This window comes from Rhipicephalus sanguineus, chromosome 11 (genome assembly GCF_013339695.2).
Source record: "Rhipicephalus sanguineus isolate Rsan-2018 chromosome 11, BIME_Rsan_1.4, whole genome shotgun sequence".
NCBI lineage: Eukaryota > Metazoa > Arthropoda > Arachnida > Ixodida > Ixodidae > Rhipicephalus > Rhipicephalus sanguineus.
The window spans coordinates 42,843,103-42,866,248 of record NC_051186.1 but is presented as its reverse complement, the minus strand read 5'-3'; positions in this window follow the sequence as shown (position 1 = coordinate 42,866,248).

The following is a 23,146-nucleotide window of genomic DNA, read 5'->3' as shown; positions in this document are numbered from 1 at the left end:
GCCTACCCTTGATCAGCAGAGCTTGGCATCTGCGTTACGAATGTTGCTTTCCAAAACTGAGCTTCTGAACAGAAGCTCTGTGTCAGCGTTCAGCGGTGTCGGTTTCCAACGCTCTATAAATCACTCCTGCCTTCAGGACTCCTGGCATATTGCACCGTCACGTCACTTGGAAAAAAAAAAGCTCTATTTATCATCGACAGAACGACCGCCATCTTGAAGCGAAGCCATCTGTAAGAAGAGCCGTGCCTTCACATGCAGACACTGAAGTGTGATCGAAGAGACTCGAGGGTTTGGTTCACATGCCAACATAAATGAAAGGAATCTGATAGGGAAGTTACAGTATCCGGGCACTTGGGCTATGGCTGTCTTCAGCATATGAACAGTCGCGTGGAGACACTGGCTTGCGAGGAATGAAGAAACCCTCGTTCTCACCGAGGGGCAATCAAAATAATGGAATCCTGCTGGAGTCAGAGCATTTCAAGATGAAGAAGGGAAGAGCCTTTAGGACAAGAGGATCCGGTTGTGGCCTTTCAGACGAACTGTTTCGAAAACACACTCGCTATTACGAGTTCCAGAAGGGCTGAATATGTGTCATTGCAAAAGAATAAAACAAAACAATTAAGGTCCAAGTTTTGACGACGTGTTGGTCCCAGTCTACACTGAGTCGTCTCCAAGACGTCTTTTGTGAGCAGTTTGGGATCATTTTTGTTTTCGAGTTCTGATCTAAACTAAGGCGTCTCCAAGACGTCGTTTGTTCTGGCGAGTCACTATACTGATCTAAACTGCGATGTCTTCAAGGCGTTCTCTGAGCACGTCGGTGTCACTCTGGTTTGTTTGCTTTTTCGCGTCCTCTCAATCAGCGTCGGATTCGCCGGACGGGAGAAGTAGGGGGGAGAGTCTCAAGCGAGCGTCGTTCGAACACTGCACGCATCCTTCCAACGCACGCAACGCGCAACGCGCTACATTACCGATACCATCGATTTGTGACACGTGAAACGCCAGGATGGGCAGCTCGAACCTTCTGTCCCCTTGACAGAGCTTTCTATTTTCTTCAGAAGTGCTCATTGCAGTAATCGCGGACGTTTTCTGCATGTGGGGGAGGGGGAGGGGGGTTTCGATTTTTAGTTGTTACACATTTGCCTCGACCGCCGTTCGTTGGTACAAGAGCCTCCGTGGTTTGCCCTCACTGAAATGTCCCTACTGCGCGCGCTTACATATATCTTCGCTATACTTGTTGAAACAAGACTGCATCACCGGGGTCGCAGACATCTCGTCTTACCGGATGTTTTTTCCTTCACCTCTTTATGAAGTCCTTGCCCGTTGCGGTGACAGAGAGAAAACGCCGCGGATTTTTACGCCTGATGCTTTGACACATGGCACGTCCCTTTCGTCTGGGCTTCCCCCGAACACCAACGCGACGCCTGTGCCTCAGCAAGTGCAGAAAACTCTCGTCAGTCTGTAAAGCCGCGACTATTGAAGCGCGTGGGAGGAGAAAGCTCCGTGAGGAAGGGGAGATCCGGAAAGGTTTCTCCTAGATTGAGGCCCCCCACGGCACCGCGGGCATATTTCGCGCTCGTGCCCGTACACCGAGCAAATATTCTCTGTCTGATTACCCTCTCCGGGATTCCCTCTCGTATTTCAGCGAGATCGCTGTCCTAGCTGTCTCATTCCTCTATTGCCTTTATATTATGTTTCGCTCGCCCTTTTCTTTTTAGTCTTCTTCCCCACCAGTCTGTCTGTTCGTCATATTGCCAATATTGCGCGCTGAGGTGTGCCTGGTCGGGTAGACGGATGTTCTCAGATGCCCGCGTGCCTTACCGTATTAGGCAGTGGGACGAAGGTTAATACAACGTTCACGGTGCCGCGGCGTATGAGGCCTTGTAACGCCGGGAGGCACACTTACGCCCAGGAGGTGTGTATAGGTCGCGTTGCAGTCTAGTACTTTGGGAACCTCGTCTGTATATTTTGCGTATTGTAATTAACATTTTACATAATAATAACACTGATTGACTGATTGAAGTGCACACCATCGCCATCATCAGCCTGTCTTATATCCTCTGCAGGACGGAGGCTTCTTCTTATGAACCCCAACCCACCATGTCCCGCGCGAACTGATTCCATATTATGCCTAAAAGTTTCTTCGTTTCGTCGCTCTACCTAACCCTTTGCCTTCCACGGCCGTGCTACTCGTCTCTTGGTATCCATTCCGGTGGTCTAACCGACCATCTGTTATCTGTCCTCTTCATGACGTCACTTGCCCAGGTCCGTTTTCCCCCCTTTAAAGGGATACTAAAGAGAAACAATGAATCGGTTTATATTGATAAATTGTACTCTGAGAACTCTAATGTCGTTGATTTCACCATCATAGGTTCATTGATAGAGGAGAAAATCAAGTTCCAAGTTTCATTCCTGAATTTAGCGCCGAAACCTCCGCACCTGACGTCACGGATTTCAAAGTCTATTTATCGTATTTTGGCGCTATTGGCCCCACAAAATTTCCTCAGACTTGGTATGTTATGTCTATGGCCCACTCAGAGGACAATGTGCTTCATTTTTACCGATTAGGAACTATATAGACCCTGGTAGGCGCCGTCAAAATATGTGACGTCATGGTGAATGGTGCGGAAACTTCAAGGTGGCTTCATTTTCTTTTTGCGCGTTTTCTCGCTTACTAAGCGTCTTCTCGCGGCAAGCGTGGTGTTTTTGGTATCGTGAAACAACAGTTTACTATGACTTGAAAAATCGTTTTGCTCTTTAGTGTCCCTTTAATATCCACTTAAATATCGGCTATCCCTGTTTGTTCTTCGATCCACCCTGCTTTGTTCCTCTCTCTCACAGTTTCTTCTATCCACCTTCACCACCTCGTCTTCAGCGCGATATTCTCAAAGCGCCGAACAAGCTTTTGCGCGACACAGAACTTGACAAGAGACTGTAAATAGTTTCTGGGCATTCAAGGTTCGAGTGTTAATGAGTAAAGAAATAAACAGCAGGTTGGCGAAGCTTGCACTAAGCCGCGCTAGCCTTTCAAACAACAATACTGGACGATTCGGAAGACTGATCTGGTTCCTTCTAGGTTGTTTCTAGGCCTCAGCTAGGTGACGAGGGTTGTTTCTAGGTTGCTTCTAGGTCGTTGCTAGGCTTCAGCTAGGTGATGCTAGGTTGTTTCTACGTTGATTCTCAGCGCAGAGAGGTTCGAGTTAAACCACGCACAGTCACAGACACGACACGGCTGTCCAAACTCCAGAGGCAGAAGCTCGCGCTGAAACCAAGCGTTCTCCCCACTCACATACATCTACGGGCACGTTGTCGTTGTCGTAGTCCTCCCATCGCTTCGGGGTCTTCTCGTAGTCCCCGTCACCTTTCCCGTTCCCTATGTTGGGCTAACTGTTGCCTTCTTCCTTATTAATGGACCAGTGGTGACTAATGGGACTTACCCACTTTCTGTGGCACATACCCGTTTATGATGATGACAGTTTTCTGATAGGCCGCACAAACTTCTGTGGCACATACCCTTTCTGTTATCTTTTTTCTGGTGGGGGGGGGGGGGGTGGCGGGGGGCTAACTTGTCTTTTTCATTTTTAGTGGACCAGTGGTGAGTAGTGGGATTTACCCAATTTCTGTGGCACATACCCGTTTATTTTTCGAGATAGATTCGAACACATTACGAGTAACTTACACATTACGGCTCGCTGTTAATAAAACGAAAAGATGATGATCATGAATCTATGAATGATTGTGATGATAATGACATTTCTATACCTCAAGTAACATCATTACAGTGTCGCTGTGCGACGGTTCTCGCGGCGTGGACTTGGCTAAATTTTTTTTCTTAATTCTCTAACTTTATTTATTTTTTTTTTAATAGAGGAAACACGTGCCCGGCACCTGTATAGCTTATACCGGAGGAATGCGCCCACCCAACACGCGTCATTCGGAAGCCTTCAAAGCTCTCGCTTGAAGTCGGACGGAATGCAGGTTTCGACAGATTCTTTGAGCCTAAGTCACATCTTTGCATTCGTGCAAGCGTTATCTGTGGCACGCCTCTACGTCCGTCCGGTCAGGTCATTGTTTATCGTTGACCCAGAAAAAGAAAAAAAAAAAGAAAACCGTCGTAGTAGCATGTCTGGCGGCAGAGTCTCCCAGATAAGACAACTGCTCTAGCGATGAGCTGAGAGCGCTGACGTCACACTGTATACAGTAGAACCTCGGTGATACGATCACGGCTCGTACGAATTTCGAGGTGATACGAATTTTCCTGTGGTCCCGGCGAAGACCCATTAGCCTGAAATGTAATGAAGGACGGTTGTTACGAACCGATTTTCTCCCGGTGACGTTTGATACGAACGTATGCTACCACGAAGGTACGAACAGGTCCTGGCCATGCTGCCGCGGAAGACGACGCAATCAGGCGTGGTCATGCGCGCAGCGCCGCCAGTTTGTCAGAACAGGCCATCAGCGGCGCGTCGTAACCTCCGAGACATCCGAGACTGTGCGCTCGAATCTTGGAGGCCTCAATGCGCTTTCATGTACCTTCGCGTTTAGATTACACATGTTGCTAACGTAGCGCGCTCTCTGTTTTTTCTAACGCGTCGACGTGTGCTGCTGTACTCGAGGCAGCGTCATTGCACTTTGTTTACACGTGCCTTCCACGTAGATGCAGGCCATGTCTTCACGAAGGAGCTAGGTCTGGCAACGTCAACATGCACGACTGCTGGGGACACGCACACCTGCCCACTCTCCGAATTCCACAGGAGATTCCCGAATTTTGAGCAAACATCCCGATTAGGCGGGCACGGCCGTAAATCTCCCGAAAAACATCCAAAACACCGCCGCTATAAGAAAGTAATAACAACGAAGGGCAGCGGTCCTAAAATTTCCTGACGTTCAATCGCGTGCAAAACGCTCCATAAGTCACTTTCGCCACAGTACTCTCTTGTCATGCGAAAAAACGTACTAAGATTTGGAAGGGGCAACTGGGTGTCATGGGTCACAGCACACATGGTTAATTAATTACACACACGCGCACGCGCCGCATATTTACGAGTACAAGTATGATCGTTGACATCAAAAAACATTACTGGCAATCATTCAAAACTGTTGTTCATGACGTTGCTGCGCCCCTGAGAAACAATAAATGAAAACATACGCCAGCTTTCTGTTCTCGTATATTAATTTTCTATGTTTTCTGGTGATACGAATTTCAGATGATACGAATATTTTCGGTGACCCCGCGAGATTCATATCACCGAGGTTTTACTGTAAATAGCGGAACTATCCATTCATTAACAAGCAGTAATAATAATTGTTGGGGTTTAACGTCCCGACACCACGATTTGATTATGAGAGACGCCGTATGTGGGGTACTCCGGAAACTTTGACCATCTGGGGTTCTTTAAAGTGCACCTAAATATAAGCACGCGGGACTCAAGCATTTTCACCTCCATCGAAAATGCGGCCGCCGCCGCCGGGATTCGATCCCGCGACCTGCGGGTCAGCAGTGAAGCACCATAACCACTAAACCACTGTGGCGAGTATTAACAAACAGTATAGAGATTCAGGTTGTAGGTTTGGTCCCTGCCGGCATCAAGTTGTCTATTCGTCGACTTTAAAAGTGCTATTGACACGGATATTTTCAGATGTCGTTTTGTTGCGTCAAATGAAAGGTCAAGCCCTCAAGAGCCTACAAAAGGTAGTGCTAAGCGCGAGCGCGCCCTGAAAAAGTCATTACAGTATGTTTTTAAAAGCTAGTTTCTTTTCCTACTGTACCCTGACGTCACAACACGGTATGAGTTTCTGGTCACGTGTTCGCACAGTATGTAGTGACGTTTCTACGGCCGCTCCGCTCCGTTGGTGACGCACAAGCGGCCATTTCGAAAGTTTTGATGACGTACAAGCGGCCATCTTGGAAGTTTTGGTACCTAACGTCATCACAACTAGACAGACTGCTGCGTGAAGTCAACAGAATTTGTACCGTAGCCTGACGTCACGCTAGTGTCGAAGTCAGTGGGTGCGCCATGGCAAAATTGACTTTAACATCAAATGAAAATATCTTACCAGCATTTGCTGAGCTTCACACTTGCGCAGAGCAGTCTCTGCATACAGGATATTTGTATGGCAGAGTAAACGCGCCTTCGAAGAAAAGGTGTCAGTAACCCTTTAATTTATTCGCATTTATATCACAATAACTTAATTCAGTAGAAGACTGCAAATAACGTCCCCTCACCCTCCTTGGCTTCATTAAGTGCTGGTTTTCAAAAAGCTTGTGTCTAACAAAGAAAAGCAAGCCCTTGATTAACCCTTCCTTCGTGCAGCAGGAAATCCAGCCGTACGTACGCCGAATGTGTTGAAATCCAAGGCACGTGAAGCCAAGGACAGATTGGTACGGGACAGCCAGAAGGGTCAGGTCTAACTAAACGCATACAGCGAGCTTACACTAGATGACAAATACGTTTCTTATCTAGAAAGCGGCGCGAACTTTCCCTGACCATCCCCTCCGGGTGGTTAACTGCAGAGCGAAAATTAGGTGCAGTGTAGAGAAGAGCGCACACAGTGCAAGATAAGCGCTAAAAACACAAGCCATCAATCCAACCCTTCGGGTAGTTTTTTGGCTTTCTTGGAACTCTCGTTACACGACGCTCGCTTCCGATCCAATGCACCCAACTAAAGGTCGTCGCTGCGTAGATTCGCAACATTAACCATCGCGGTCATTTCGAGTGGGCGTTTCGCTTATTGCTCTTAGTTATAGTACGCGTTGCAGTTTAACTGGCCGGGCAGTCGTAGTGGTGTTTTTTTGTTTTATTTACTTTTCTGACCCGAGGGCAGTAACTCGCTCTCATTTTCGACGCCGTGTTTCGTACTTGTCATCGCAGCCTCGTTAGTTTGTTAATTAACCCCTCTCGGGTAATCGTTTTTTCGCGATAAACCGTGCCCTAGGGCGTTTCGATCTTCTATACGATGCGCGTGTACGGGAAGCGATCCACAAGAAACGATGTCCCTGTGATAATATAGCGTGAGTGGCTCGCCGTCTACGTCGAATTCTCGCGTAAATGAATTTACGCATGGTCTCCGAAATTGGCCATGGTTTACGTCCTCCATTGACTATTTGTAGACCATTTAGACCTTTTATTAAGGCGAAAGCTTTAGGTGCCTGGAAAGCTTTAAATACCTTTAGATGCTACAAGTGATGCCAAAATCAGCATCACATGATGACGTCACCCTATGACGCCATAATGACGTCACAGGTCGCCAAAATTTGTGATGTCATTATGAAGTCACGTCACGTGACGTCACGTGATGACGTCATCACACGACATCTTCTCTTTGTTCAAAGGTGGGTCGGTCCCGGAGGCGCTACAAAACCACCACGCGAGATGCAAAAAGCTTCCGGTGCCTCCGGTTCCGGAGGCAGTGCAAAACCGCGTTCTGCGCGTGAAGCTTTCGGGTGGGATAAATAAAATCGACGAGAAGAAATAAGGCGGCGGAGTTCGCCTTGCAGTCGTCTTAGGCAAGGCGTGCGAGACCGTGCGTCTCTTTAGCATCTTTGTTCGGTGGTCATCGATATAAAAAAAAAAAGATTCAGACGGTCCGTTCTGCATTCGCCTAAGACGACTCTGAGGCGAAAGCAGTCTTCTTACTTTTATCGTTTTGATACTCAGCCACAATCAACCCACGCGAATTTCTTACAGGGGCACCGCTGCTCCAACCTCCGGAGAGGCTCCTCGCTATCTACTTGACCGTCATAGTCCCATCAGGTGAGGCGCATGCGTTGAGCTCGTCCTCCGGAATGTTTATAGAACCTTCACGCTTTCAGTTGGCACATTATATATAGTATATGTATACATGCATACGTGAATCTCAGTGAGATATTCGTTATAGTATATCTCAAAGACACGGTGCCACTTGCACCTCGGCCAATGTCAACGGCGCGGATGTGGGTATAACGAAAACACGTATGCATGTTTGTATCTGCTGTTCGTCACATACGGACGATAGAGAGAGCTAGACTGTATGCACAATGTTGCACGATGAAACGACCTTTTGCGTTTGACCGTAAGGTGCGTATAGAGATGAGTGCTTGCCGCTATTTGTGTTGGCACCCGTCTTATCCTTCGTCCACGAGGTGGCATATTGAAGGAGTGTACACGCGCCCGTGAAAGGAGTGGCGGTTGAGCTGCCTGCGACAGTTCTGTTGTTGTCCGAACGGAAGCGGGATAAACCAGCCTTGCACGAGTGTGCATGTGCAGAGTCTTTTTTGCGGGTCAGCGAAGCGGCTTCTTTCTCGTGCGCCATGTTTGTGCATAGGTGCGCGAAGATGATTCATTTCGTGGGCCGTGCTGATCATTCTCGGTGAGATAAGAAAAATGAGTTGGCTGGATAGGTAGATCTGTGTGTGTCGCGGGTGAAAGGCTTTGGCTGGGAAGTGGAACGTTTTTGGATCTGGGGCACCCACGTGTTTGTTGACTATATGTGGAGTTCTCTCGCACGTCATCCATGGATCGAGTGTTTGCGATGCGATCTTGATCTTGGTCCGTACACGTGGCGTTAGGACTTTCGGAAGCGTCCTCCGAGGTTTGCAGATGGCTTGAACGTTGGCGAGTTTGTCAATGGCAACTGGTAGTTATCGCATTGTGTTTGATTTTGCGTCGAGGGGTTTAAAATCTCTAGGCGCGGGCGAGATATTTAGGACCGAATCTTACACGAACCGAATATTGCCAGAAACAAATTGAATCGAATCCAGTAGTTCTCTAATATCAAACAGCCGTTTTTTTTTTACAATACGAAATTACATTCACGCCCCAGCATTAATAATCTTAGCATACAACATTACAGCCACGTTTCACTTTGTGAACTGCCGGTGGGTTACGTGCGAAGGTATGTGTGCTATTTCCTTTTTAACAGCGAAGTTGTTTTTAGTGGACCCTTCGCCGTTGTCGTTGCGCTGATTTCGCTACGAGATCTTCAAATAGTTAAGTACATCGCCATGCCGAAGCAAACCATTTAGTGGTGGACTTAAAGCAAACTTCCGTTGATGAACGGCGAATGAGCACGGACGAAGCACTTTGCTACAGAATCAAGCAATTCGAGAGTAAATGGCGCAAAACATTGTTGCTGCGTTACACGGATAAGCTCTCTTCGCTCGCCACGCATTCTTTCCTTCTGTTCGTTTTGTTTCTCGTGTAGATTCAGCTGTACGCACAGCTTCTAATTTCCTCATTGTAGGTCACGTGACTCCGAGTTCTCGGAAGCACTTTCATACACTTTCACGCATGACATGCTACCGCGCTAGCTGGTCGCGATAAAGTAGAAAGACGCGAGTGTGATGTTGTACAAGTGACGCAATATTGACTTTCACCACCTCTAGCACCTCGTAGGGGCAGGTGAGTGTTAGTGATAAGACGTCGCTGACCGTCATCTCATCTCTGCGCGTTGCGAAATCGTTCGTATAGATCGAGCCAAGTGTAATACATGCTGCGTTATCTCTATTACGAGACCCATTATGCGATTGCGCGATGAAGCTGCGAGAATCGTGCTGCATTGCTCTCAACATTCATTTTCTTTTTTCTCGATAACGGTATGGTGTGCACGTCATGACACTTGAAAATGAAGCAGGGGAAGTATTAGCAGAGGAAGGACTCTTCGGCACCGTGGTAAGACGATCGTCGCTGACGCTTAGAAAAGCTTGCGAGGCTTGTTTCCGAAAAAAATAAAATGCGAGCCACTGCCTGGGAATCCTCATGGTATGCATACGTTTCCTCAACACGATGAAACTCATGTATTCGTTTGTTTGTTTTTCAAGACGGGTGCCTTAGATCGAGCGCGAAAAGTGACCGCCGGCGTCGGCTTCAACAACGCGAGTGATGCAAAAAATCATGATGTGATAACGGTACCCTATGACGACATCATGACGTCGCAGGTCGCTATAATTTGGTGACGTCATGATGACGTCACTACAATTTCACTTCAGGTGGCATCACAAGATGACATCATAACATGGTATCGTCGCTCGGTCAAAGGTGGGGCGATCTCGGAGGCAGTACAAAACTACGTTGGGTGCGGAATGCTTTCATTTCGGGGAAAGGGGGGGGGGGCGGAGTGGAATCAGTACATTCTACTCAGAAGAAAAAGGAGAAGATGGCCTTCGCCTTCGAGTCGTGTTAGGCAAATGCATAAGCTACTGTGTAACTCCTCCTCCCTCCCCCCCCCCCCTTTTTTTTTTTTCTCAGGAGCGACAAGATATTTCCACGCACGAATCCTTCAACCTGTCGCCGTACATCCTCCAACGCCGTATCGCACACCGCAAGGTAACAAGCCGACGCAGTGACCCACGCAATTGCTGTAAACGAGTAGCATGTACTCCCGTTCATCACGCATGTCCCATCTCTCCTGTACACCCGGCGTTACGCGGTTGTGTACACCACTCCTTCTTCACCGCCTGAATCTCCGTGTCAACGTCTATAGAGCACTTCTTCCTACAGAGTCTGTCCACGGTAATGAATAAAACTTGTTTTGGCTCGTTTAGCTCCGCAAACTGTGTGTGTGCTAGGTGGGGGAGGGGGCATTGGTGACTCCTTTCCCCCATCTATTCTCCCTTCGCATTCATTCTCCCCCAATCACTTAATTTTTGTTTTCTTTATCTCATGGCATAAGCACTTCGTCGTACAGTACCCGGCTCCTCGCTTGCAATGGCTGTAAGAGATACATAGATAAGCCCTCGTCACTGCTCCGCTTAGCAGATGTATACACGCATGTCGTCGAAGCTTACGGACACGAATCAGCAGCAACAGCAGACCGCAAGATAAGGTTAATGGATCGGCGTTGAGGGCAACGACGCTATCAGCTGTCGTTACGAGCATTATATCGCTGCACCCCAAAGGCACGAATATCGATCACGTCGATTTCGATTGGGAAGTCAATAGGGGGGAGGGTTTCGATCCCAGTTCAACGTGCCTCGCTCCGTAAACGATGGAGCGGCGCGAAGCTACAGGCTGTACGAAAAATATACACGCAAGAACATACGTTTCTCATTTGCTTGCAGCGCGTATGTTATACCACGTACATCCGAATGTAATGGAACAGGGCGGCAAAACGCTATCTCCCGTAATGTCTTCGTAGCGATAAGCGACTGGGCTTGTCTTGAATCGACGATTGCCGCCAGCGTCAAGACTACGGGATGCGGTAGTCCACAGAGATCGAAGGATGTGTGTAAAATATGGCGGCTATAAGAGGGGCGCGCGCCCTGGTCAGCCACAGGGTGATTCTGGCGGGGAGTGGAGTCTCGTTAGATGGAGCTTGTGGGTTTGTAAGAAGCGCGATTTCTTCGTTGACTCTGCAGCTGATAGCTGATAAGGGGACGCCCGAGTGCGCAGTTGAGCTTACAGGTATTTAAATGTCTGAAGACGAGCAGCGGGAGTGGAGGTGAGACTGCACTCATTTTTCAGGGTCTAAGCAAGCACAGTAAAAACACTCGTTATAACGAATTTGTCAGGACGGGGAGCTGGGCATCGTTCACGGCACGGGAGGCCATTTGTGTAACTGACCTTGTGCGCATGACTCTCCCAACAGAAGTAGCAACAGTGTTGGCGACCGCTTCCGTTTGGCAGTGTGGAAACAAGTGCAGTAATACTCTCGTTATAATGAAGTCGCCACAACTTCTTTATAAGCAGTGAGCACGTACGCACGCCTGTAGAAAATTGGGGTTGAACCTGTAGCTGTCTTTTCGATTACTTCGGATATCCCATCCACTGGGCTAATACCTGTGACACACGGGCATGTTTGAAAGGCCATTGAGTCAATGGCCATCGAAACGCTACAACTCCATCGAACTCGATGGAGTTCTCGCGTTGCCACACGACGGTTTTCAACGGCCGTTGAGTGATTCAGGTGTTTGTCGCAAAAATTTTTTTGCGCTGCTAATCTTATTTTCGTTCTCATGTCGTCGTAAGTGAACTAAAATAAATCCACTTAAAAGCACACATTTGTACTTTGTTTTGTTCTAAAATATAAAAAAAATTGTTTATACATAATTATAAGTGCATTATTAGTTATAAGCAGAGGAGGTTATAAGTTTGTTGAACAGCGAAACTGTGGCTACATTACAACCGCTTTACTCGTCCCGCCGCAGATTTGCCACGTAGTTTTTCCGTTTTGCCTGGTCTTGCGGTTGCGTGTACTCATTTCGTTTCATTACGTGCTTGTTCCGCCGTCATGAGTGACCGCGAAACAGATGACAAGGCCGCTATGGTGTTCTACATGGCTGTGATCATGCAGCTTGATGCTCGGATCGAAGCGGCGGAAGAGGAAGCCGAGGCCATCGAGGACACGAATCGAGGATGAGCTGTGGTGCGATTTTGTACGCGTTCCAAAATAAGCACGGAGGCGTGGCATTACATCCAGCCGCACGTGACCGCATGTGATTGGTCATTGCAGGGCCGTGACGTCTGTCGCGGTTCACATGGGCCATTCGCGTGCGGCTGGATGTAACGCCACGCCTCCGTGTTTATTTGGAATGCGTACAAGATCGCACCACTGCTGCTGTCATCGGGAGCATGCGCAATTCCTACATTCCAAATGACACAAATACTTTAGTAAATAAGTTATAACGCCCATGCACACTACTTTTAATGCATACTCGTTAAATTTTTCCTTTTCTAATCATGGGTATGAGCACACTGGGAACGAGAGGGCGCGGTGACGCTGTTTCCGCTTCCGCCGCTCGATGGCCGTCGAAATTTCAATGGAGTTGTGGAGTGCTACGTCGACTCAATGGGCCACTGACTCAATAGCCTTCGAAACTGCCCGTGTGGCAGCGCGTGCATGCCCGTTGAGTCAATAGACCATCGGTTCAATGGCCTTCGAAACGCCCGTGTGACACGGGTATAAGCTAACGACCTTACGATGGCACTCAGTGGAGGTGAACGCAATGTGTGCTCTGACGGTAAGGACTCATTTCATCTCGTCAAGTAACCGTTGAAGCAGTGCAGGATAACGTAGGTAGACAAGTTGGTTCGGATTCATACGGTAGGGCAGCGCTAGACAAGGAATACACAAGGAACGAGAAGAAGACAGGACATGTCCTGTCTTCTTCTCATTCGTGTATACAGTTGTGCATGTTGGTACAGATCCATAATGAAAGCACTTCGTCTTGTCTTTTTTTTTCCTGTATCTTTCCGCGTGCTGAAGTTTTATTCTGATTCTTCTCGTTCCCTGTGTGTCCGTTGTATATATCGCTGTCATACCACAATCCGCTTTCTGCATTTTCCGGTGCTGCCCTCTGCAGCCGTATACGAGCTTTGGTAGGGGTCAGGACAACTGGGATTGCAAGAACAAAAGCCTCCGAGATCATGAGGCGTTTCGCGACCTTTCCGCTAGGGGAGTGGCGCGTGTGCAGTCACATTGTGAAAAGGGAGGATTATGAACCGTCGAAGCGCCTCCATTTTTTTTCCTTCTTCCAAAAGTAGTACCGTCGCAGCAAGGCGTAAAAAGAAAGGCTCTGCGTTGTTGGGGGTCCAGACCTCACAGGCGGTGATGAGGAAGCAAAAAGGAACCCGAATAACGGTCGTAGACGTGAGGGCCTGACTCGGTCACACGCTCCGTATACGTTGCAGAGGAGATAAGAGTTATCGCTTCGTGCGGCGTGCAGCCTGCATACAAGGACACTCTGCCCCTTTCAACGACGCCGAGATGGCTCGAGGTTAGCTTGCAAAGAGGGCTACATAAATATAATTCGCGCAGTGACGGGGGAGGGCGGAGGGAGTCTCTAAAACGCGAGCGTGTTGCACAGAGCACGAGATGGAAGGAGAGAGGAGGAAAAGAAATAACAAGGAAAGGAAACACAAACAGAAGTGCGCATTAGGAAGTTGTTTGACTTGAGCTCCAGGGGTGCAAGCGACGTGTCCACGGAAGCGACGTGGTCGTAACGGCTCTTTGGGTCAGGGTCTCGGACGCTGTGTGTACACGTGATATCTGATACGACGGCTCAGATATGTGTGTACGTGTCTTTGTGCGTACTGACCTCGAGCAATATGAAAATAGTAACACTGGGCTCGGCTTTTATGAGACCTCATAACGCACAGGAGATAACTTTGCAATATGCATGAGTCATTCTGAGGCATTTCTACAGTGCAGTGCGAAGGCATTCCAAGACAGTATGTACTGGCTCGTGAACTACAGATGAGACTAAGGTTGAGTTATCGCTTCTTCAGAAACACTAAATATGTATTGAAGTTTAATCGAAAGTGAGTTTGTCAGCGCAAGTACGATCGGCCGCTCGTTGCCCCTGCCACCCCCCCCCCCCCCCAAACTGACCTGTTTGAACAATGACGACCGTGCGTGACAGTGTCTGCTCGTGTTTCTGCTATTTGGCCTAAGCGCTGGAAATACATCAAAGGGCATGACTGGCCCATGCGCCATACACACATTATTTTATTTTATATAGTGTTAATTGCGTCATTTGTCGTTAGCCTAGTTCACATGATGTTCTCAAGTGCACAGTTCGAGATGCGGGGTTCTAAAGCGCTGTCCTTCACCTAAAGCAGAGATGGCAAAATTACTCTAAAAAATTAATTAAAATACGTTAATAATTCACTTTATATTTTTGTTTGAAATGTAACTAAATAGCATTACAAACTAGAGCTGGCAGAAAGTAACGGCACTACATTGCTATTGCTTTTGAAAAGTAATGAAATTACTTTAACAGGAGTTCGTCATCCAAGCAGAAGTAATGTAAGTACATTTTATTTACAGCGCATATAGATTGAATTCGCAGAGATATTTTTCCAGCTTCCTACACAACTGAGCTTCGGCACTCAGATGAACTAATCTATTTTTTGTTTCCTTTTCTAATGAATTTGTATGTCATAAGAGAAGCGGGCATGCTATATTTTATTCAAATGTAATTACGAAAGCAATGAGCAACTTTTTATATTACTGGCTTGAAGTAATTCATTACATTATCAGCACTGCAAAACGTACTTCAACTACTGCATTACTGTAACGCCATTACTGCCAAGTCCGGCCTAAAGGTAGCAGCGAAATTTCCCCCTGCCTTTGCATCATACGAGACGGCGTGCGCGCAAGCCGTTAGTCATGCTGCGTGAACGATGGTTTTCAAGAGGCAGGCTTGCGCGTTGTTCTGGCCTGTTATTCCCTCTCAAAGTATCGCGTACCCTGCGGTAGTAGCTTTCCTCTCGTGCACTGCTTGCACAGTGTCTTCGTTGTTTCGCTGCGGCGGCTTGGGCATTCCCGCTTGCAGTGCATTCTGCATGTTTGAGAACAATGGGAAACTCCGGTGTGGCGTGTTAGGCCTAGCAAGAGCGGCCGTTGCGCGAAGCAGACGATGTTAAAGGGCCCCCAAACAACCTCTCAAAAGACATAGTACGAGAGGGTTATTCTCTCTCGGCGTCTGCCGTCTTTTCGGCTCAAGTCGTGACGCCCCGCAGCAGTCTGTTTACGTGTCGTCATGAGAGAATAAGCTCTCGGTTGGTGCATAAACGAGAGATATCAGTTGCAAATTGTCTCCTACAGCCCGCTACGCTATGCGGTCGCAGGCCCGTTCTGACTTTTCTCGAGTGACTGTCGTGCTCGATTGACTGATTTCACTTCGTTTTGTGCGTGTTCGACTGCGCAAGCGGGGGTAACAGCGTGTAGCCGAAAAGCGCCAAATACTGATAGACTCAACGCTCAGTGCTGACATTGTCCACGTATTTTATGAAGAAATAAGTGGCGAGGAAGAGATACCGCCCTTATGGGTAGCGAAGGCGCGAAAAAAACCACTCTCTCCTCTTTGAACTCGGAGTGGTTTAGGAGCCCTTTAAGGGCAGTGCTCTACTAAGGCTGATAAATTGCAGAAGGGTTGAAAGGCGGGCTAGTTGGTTTAGGTTCATTCTGGAATAAAAGCAGCGCAAACTAACGGGACACAGAAGGGGAACACAAACAAGCACAGATAGGGCTAAGAAGGCATAGAAATTTTCAAGTGATAAGGTGATGACAGAGATGTTAATCAGGATAAACGCGGCTGACTAACCTTAAGTGGAGAAGGGAAACGGCGGACCCTGAAGAACCATATGCTCACATTTATTTTCGATGGGGGGGGGGGGGGGGGAGAGGCACTGTCAATTACAAAAAAAAAACACTCACAGGGTCCCTCATGAGTTCGCCTAGGAAAAATCGAAGGCGAAAACTATCTTCTTCTTTTTTCTCTCCATCGATGTATTGATCCGTTCCCGCCCCTTTTGGAAAGCTTTCTGCACCTAGCGAGGTCTTGCAGTGCCTCCAGGATCGTAGGCATTGCAGGTTGTCTTCACCTAATCTGGTTTTGCACTGCCTCCGTGATCGGCGCACCTTTGACCAAGCGACACTATCATGCGATGACGTCAGCGTGTGACGTCACGTTACGTCATGATGAAGTTAGAGATTTTGGTGGTATGTGACGTCATGATGACGCCATATGGTGAGGTTATCACGTGATGAAGATTTTTTGCATCACTCGAGTTCACGCCGCCGACGGTCAATTTTCGCATTTGATGAGACATGTGAGGCTTTCGCTTTAATAATGCTTCATTAAGCAGCTTGACGAGGCGGCCGCCCCATTAGCACACATCTGGGAACCGAGTAAATTGGCTCAGTTGAACTGATTTCAGCAAGCATGATTAATCAGGGTACGAACATTCTGCGCATGGAAAACCGCAGGAACAATCGTAAGGCAGAGACTTCGACATCGAAAACAAAACAAATACGACAGCTACGAAACGAACAAACATATACTTCAGATCCCGCTTTCACAACACGTCGTTGCCTGTGACATTTTAAAGACGATAGTCTTTCTTGGGATACTTAAACGGAGAAATTTTGGTCTGTCTGTTTGTCGGCACGTCACTCTATTCAGCCACTCGGCCAAAGTTGAACCACTTGCCCAAGGGCCAGCTATATATATATATATATATATATATATATATATATATATATATATATATATATATATATATATCTTGAACTGGTACGGCTGTTCATACTTGTGAACGTTGTCGATCAAAAAGTAAATACCACGCATACCTGAGGCGCAACATCACTAGATGAGTATTAGGTAGTGTGTTCCTTTAATACAAAATACATAGATACGTAATTCTAGAGAGCCTAGTTTCTTAAGCTGCGCTGAAAATACGACTGCACCGAAACTTGGCTTCCTCCGTGCCCTCTGCACGAGCTCATTGTTGTGTTTCGGTTTCGGTTCAGTATTGCACTGTACGAATGCCATGGGGCGCCGCTCTGACATTCCTGCTTTACCCAGGCGACGTGAATATAAAAGAGTGTGTGGAGAGTACTCGTTGAGTGCGGACGTTTCTTCTGCTTCGGCGCTTCGCGCCAAACCGCGTGTTCGGGCTGGCTGGCGTCCCCGCCGGTCGCGTTGGTCACCGCCGGTCTTCGCCTGCTGCTGCGCCGGGACTACCAGCCCGCAACACAGCATTCACGTTTCCCGACGTATTGCCAGATGGCGTTCATATCTCACGCAGCGCCTATTCTATCGTCTTTAAACGACATTTGCAGCGAAGCACGCAGATACGCGGCCAATTTTTATATATGCTTATTCAGTCATCATATGCGCTTCGTTGCCATCACACGGTCGTGCTTGCGTGGGTGCCACGGTGAAATAACTCTCAGTCAGGTCCTCAGTCGGTCCTAATGGCTTGCACGTATCTGAATGAATGATACACGAATTTGATGCAAGCGCATAAGTCTGCGTAGTGTGTATTATCATTGCACTTAAGTGGCATGCGAAATATCTAGCTCTGGGTCCATATCCTGAAGATTGTGGGAGAGCAGCTTGCCGAATCTAATAAGCGAATGATAGAACTATTTCCTTTCCGACTTGAAATTACAAAAGCTCGGATAAAAGTTGTACATAGCATCCAGAAAGTGTCCTGAAGTTCCCTAATAATAACCAACTGGAAACTAATTAGGCGTGATATGTTAACCAAGTAAACCGCTGGAGCTGCCCCATTTTTGAAGGGTGTGCAGAGTGATATCGGAGATAACGAGCGTCATTGTTTGGCTCCGGTATGCGTACGTACATGCTCCCCTTCGATGAGGTGTATTGCCTGAACCCCCACAATAGACACTTTTACTACGGAAAACTGCGCAAACTAAACAGGGACAGCGAACACACACGCACTGCGCTTGTGGGTGTGTCTTCCTTGTCCCTGTTTAGTTTGCGAAGTTTTTCGTAGTAATAGAGTACCAACTCGCCCAGCGCTCATTAAAGACACCCTTAGGTGAGCGTTTACGACTTGTTTCGGTCAGGTCTGCTTATTCTAGCTATTTACACACGAACGCGTAGAAGGAACTGTACTGCGCGTGCGCAGAACGATCGTGTGAGCAGCAGAACGTAGAACCAGAATTATTCTCGCTCCGCTGTGAAGTCAGTTGAGGGGAGCGTGAATGTGCCTTCACTTGGTTTCGCCGTCTGTTTGCAGCCAAGCTGACTGCGTCTCGAAAAGACGCGCTTGTCCAAAACGCGAAAACAATAGTTTTCTGCACTGGCTCGGGCCGCTATATCTGTACGGAGCGGAGCGTGAGCGACGCCCAAGTGCCTAATAACGAAATCTTCGTTGGAAATAGTAAACCTTCCCGAGAATTTGCAAAAGCGAAATTGGTGGAAGCCTACCGTTAGCTATCACGGTAGACGAAACGGAAAGCAGCTGTAACTTGTGTACTTCGTTCTTGGTCTTAATTCGGAAGGGCTTCAGATTGCAGAGTTAGTTTTACAAAGAGTGCGCTATACTGAACTGTGAAGCTATTCAAATGCGATGCTCGAAAGCTAAATCAGTAAATTGCAAATTTACTGACGAAAGGGGCGACAGCTGCGCCGTCCGGCGGTTTTGACCGCGTGGCACTGACTGTAACTTTTTTTTTCATTTCTCTGTTCACTCCACCCTCTCTGCTCACGTGACCTGCGTGACGCCTATTACTACTACTACTACTTGCAAGGAAAATTGGTAGCACACAAAACTAGACATGGACGCAGTAAACACGGACGAGCGCAAGTATGAACCAACTCGCCCCGCAGAAAGCTTTATCGAGGCTTAAGCCTTAAATGCCTCGTCAAACACGAAAATTGACCGTCGGCTTCGGTGGCCTGCCGCGTCGGCGGTGTCAGCACAAGTGACACAAAAAGCATCACGTGACGACGCCACCATGTGACGTCACAGATCGACGAAATATGTGACGTCATTATGACGTCAAGAAAAGCGACTTCACATGATGGTGCAATCACATGATATCATCACTTGGTCAAAGATGGGCCGATCACGGAGGCAGTGCAAAACCAGGTAGGTGCCTCCGATCCTGGAGTCCGTCCAAAACCACGTTAGGCGCAGAAACGTTTAGGAGAGGGGAGTGATAGGATCAGTATATCGACCGAGACGAAAAAGAATATGTCTTTCGCCTTCGAGTCGTCTTAGGCGAATGCACTGTGAGTTTTGTACTTCTGCTTCTACTACCGCTACTACGAACAACGACGACGACCTCAAAATGCAGACAATAATTAGACAGCTGTCTAATCCTCTTAGCGTATTGGAAACGGGTGGACTTCACCGTAAGGACGCATCTCACGCGTGTGCCTCTGTCACGTCGCAAGCAGCGACGCGAAAGAGGGCGCTTTGGCGTCGACCACCGGGAGGCTCGAGATTGCGCGTGTCGACGACTACCGTTGCGAAGTCTCCTCGCAGCAGGCGAGCCGTTGGTTTCGTGGGGCCGGCGCGCGACCCTTTCATGCGCGACGGGCGCCGGTCGTCGCTGTCCGCAGCACGATCGGCGCGTTTCGGCGGCAAGCGCTCGCCTCTATGCGTAAAGCGCAACCTCGCTAATACAGCGCAGTGCTACCAGCAGGCGTGAGTAACGTCGAAGAGAAGCGATGAGTGCGGAGATGGACCGCTATAAACTTGTTGCGCGGTCCATCTGCTCTGTTCTTTTCGTGTGATTGAGACATTTTTTATCCTTTTTATGTTCTTTTGTTGTGATTGTATGATTTATGTGGCGATTATCTGTTCTATGACCTCCTTTCTACCCTTCTACTGTTCTGTGCTCCGAGCGCGGTGCGTCTAATACCCATGTTACACAGGCAAAGCAAGCGCGGTTACGACCAACCACGGTTGACCGCGTTGAACCGCGGTTAGCGCCAACCAGAGTTCGCCGATGTTACACAGCGCGAAAGCATCCATCCGGACTTGCTTTGGCGTGAATTGGTCTGCGTCACGCGGAACTTCGGCCTTTTAACTCGGCTGTAATTGCCGCGTACACCTTTGCATCGCGTGACGTGCTCCGCAGATCACGCAAATGATTTTCCCACAACCTTATCAGGCTTTCCGTGGTCCGTGTCATCCAGTTCGTTCGTTTTTCACGCGCGCTCGACGGCATGCACTCATCGGTGGTGGGCGCCGCCATTTTCTCGGTTATCTGCCTAACCGAGGTTGCCAAGCTCGGTTTGTTAAAACCGCAGTTAGCGGCATAACCGCGGTTTCGTGTGCCGTGTAACATCAGCGAACCGCGGTTAACGTAACCGCGGTTAGCGTAACCGCGGTTTAGGCTGCCTGTGTAACAAGGGTATAACTCCGGCCGCTGGCGTTTCGCTGGCTCGGACAGGAGAATTAGCCCTTCGGCGACGCTGGCGTTCACGAGCAAGCAAGCGCTGACGTTCCAAATGTGCAGCCTGCTCGGCTCATGTGTATCAAACGTGGGACCTGCGTAACGCCAACACGAGACATCAGGCGGTGACAGGGTGGTTCCTTAAACTGCTCCCCCGTTAAATGTCTGCACTGTCTGTAGCTTCTACGCGCAGCACGCTTTTACCTTGAGGTTCACGGAGACGAAAAAGTGCCGAGACACGCGTTGCTTGTCGTGCAGATACACGTCCTGCACGTGTTCAGCGTTTCCATCAATTAACTTCGTGCGGCCTACCGCTGTGCGTCGTGGGGCGAAGACACAGGTGCTCGTCAATATGGAGTGTCGAAATTCAAATTCGTATACTGCTGTCAAATCTCGAAGCGCCCACCAAACCGAAGAAATGTAATCGTACTCCGCTAATTAGAATGGGGTGCACTTGCGAAACAGACAGGTTTAGTCGTGATGATATCGAGCGTCAATGTACATTTTTGTTTCGTCGAGTATTGCTGTTGGCACGATGCATATAGAAATTTCCTTGCCAACGATATATTCGCGCTTGTGGTGAGCATGACGCAGCATTGGTATTTGTAGTGTTAGTAGTAGTAGCAATAATAGTAATGAGGAGAAGGGTAAACGAAAGGCAAGGAGGTTAACCAAATTTGAGTCCCGTTCGGTATACCCTGCACTGGGAAAGAAGGAACAGTTCCAAAACGTCATCTGCAAAAAACTCAAAGGGTCCCTTACGCATTCGCCTAAGGCGACTAGAAGGCGAAAGCCTTCTTCTTTTTCTTCTCGGTCGATGTACTGATCCTACCCCCTGAAAGCTTTCTGCATCTCACCTACTTTTGCACTGCCTCCGGGATCGGCCCACCTTTGACCAAGCGACGATGCCGTGTGATGACATCATGATGACGTCACAAAATTTTTTTACCTGTAACGTCATGATGGCGTCATATGCAGCATCACTCGCGTTGACGCCACCGACGGTCAATTTTCGCGTTTGATGGGGCATGTAAGGTACTCGCCTTAAGACTCAGCGGATATGCTTGCCTCCCACGTGCTGCTACTACAACGAGCGGAGCACATGACACGTACGGCTACCTGCTGCACACTTCGCGGACCAAGACCGTCCTCAATACAAGCAAGGCCCATTTCACGCGCGCTCGTACCTCTACATTAATTTACTCTACATTCGTCTCGATCGCCCCCTGGCGGTGGTCGCTTGCTTCTCGAACGCGTTGCTGCTCAATTGGTTCGTGCGCGTAGACACACCGAGAGGTGAAGAGTGGGCCTTCCGTTTCGGTGGCTAAGGTTGTACGTCGTTTTGTCACGGCCAAGCTCCCGTTCAGAAGGCAGGTAGACAGGCTGGCCAGTTCCTGTAGTACATAGCCACTACATCACCAACGCTCCCCAGCGCCGCGGGGAACCCTGATGTATGACTTCGTGCCCGCTGGCTTGCATCCCCGCCTGCTTGCAAACGTCTCCACGGCTCTGTCTTTCTGTGCATGTGGTTTCACGTTGTTGTTTGTCCTGAGTGTTGCATGCATAGCCCATCTCTTGCTCGCTGAGCAGCTATGCGTATTGAACGAAGATGGCCGTGTTGTGTGTAGTACGCGAGTTGGAGGAATCGTGCGCTGCTTGCTCGCGCGTTACCCGGCGTGTTCGAAGCGATTGCAGTGCCCCGTGTTGGGTGGTCGGAGAATCATTGGCGGTTCAGATACGACGATACTGTCTGCGTACGATAGATTACCCGCGAGTTTTGGGGGTAGCATACAGCGAGCTGGCGATGTATTTTGGTATTGTTCTTCCGTTCATTCGAGGCGGATTTACGAAGTATATTTATCTGAGAAGTTGACTACAAGCTACATATTCTCGTCTAAACCGAGCAAACCAAGAAAAGAAAAATCACCGATGATTACGATACTCCGTGATGCGAATTCTGAACGCAGCTTCGTGTTGGGGCAACGCCAACTGTGTTCGTAGTTTTGGCTATCCGCACTTGTAGCCATGTGACACTCCAGGCACGTAGGCAAAGGGGGGAGGCCCGTCCTCCCCCCCCCCCCCCCCCACCCGAAATTTGTCCAGCCTTCTATACTTCCGGGCAACTTTTTTTTCTTTTTGCCATGGAAAGACTTTCTTTCGTACAATTAGGCCTCGACCCCCCCCCCCGCCCCCCCTTCGAAAAAAAAAAATTCCTGGCTACTTGTGTGTGACACTCGTTGCGTATACTACCTCAGAAACTGCCAGCGCTCGAGTGCTACGCACACCACTCTGCGCATTGCAGGCGTCGCGAACCAAGCGAAAGGCCGACAGCCCCGTTAGGACAAATGAAGACAGCCGCAGTGCACGTGCCAGCCCTGCATGCGCACGAGCTCCGACCGAGGTGCCAGTGCGCATGACGGAGGAAGAAAGCGAGGTTAGAGGCCAGTGGCTCGTGATATCGACAGACTCCGCGTTCGCTGGCTTTCGTACTCGTTCGCTCAATCGGTTA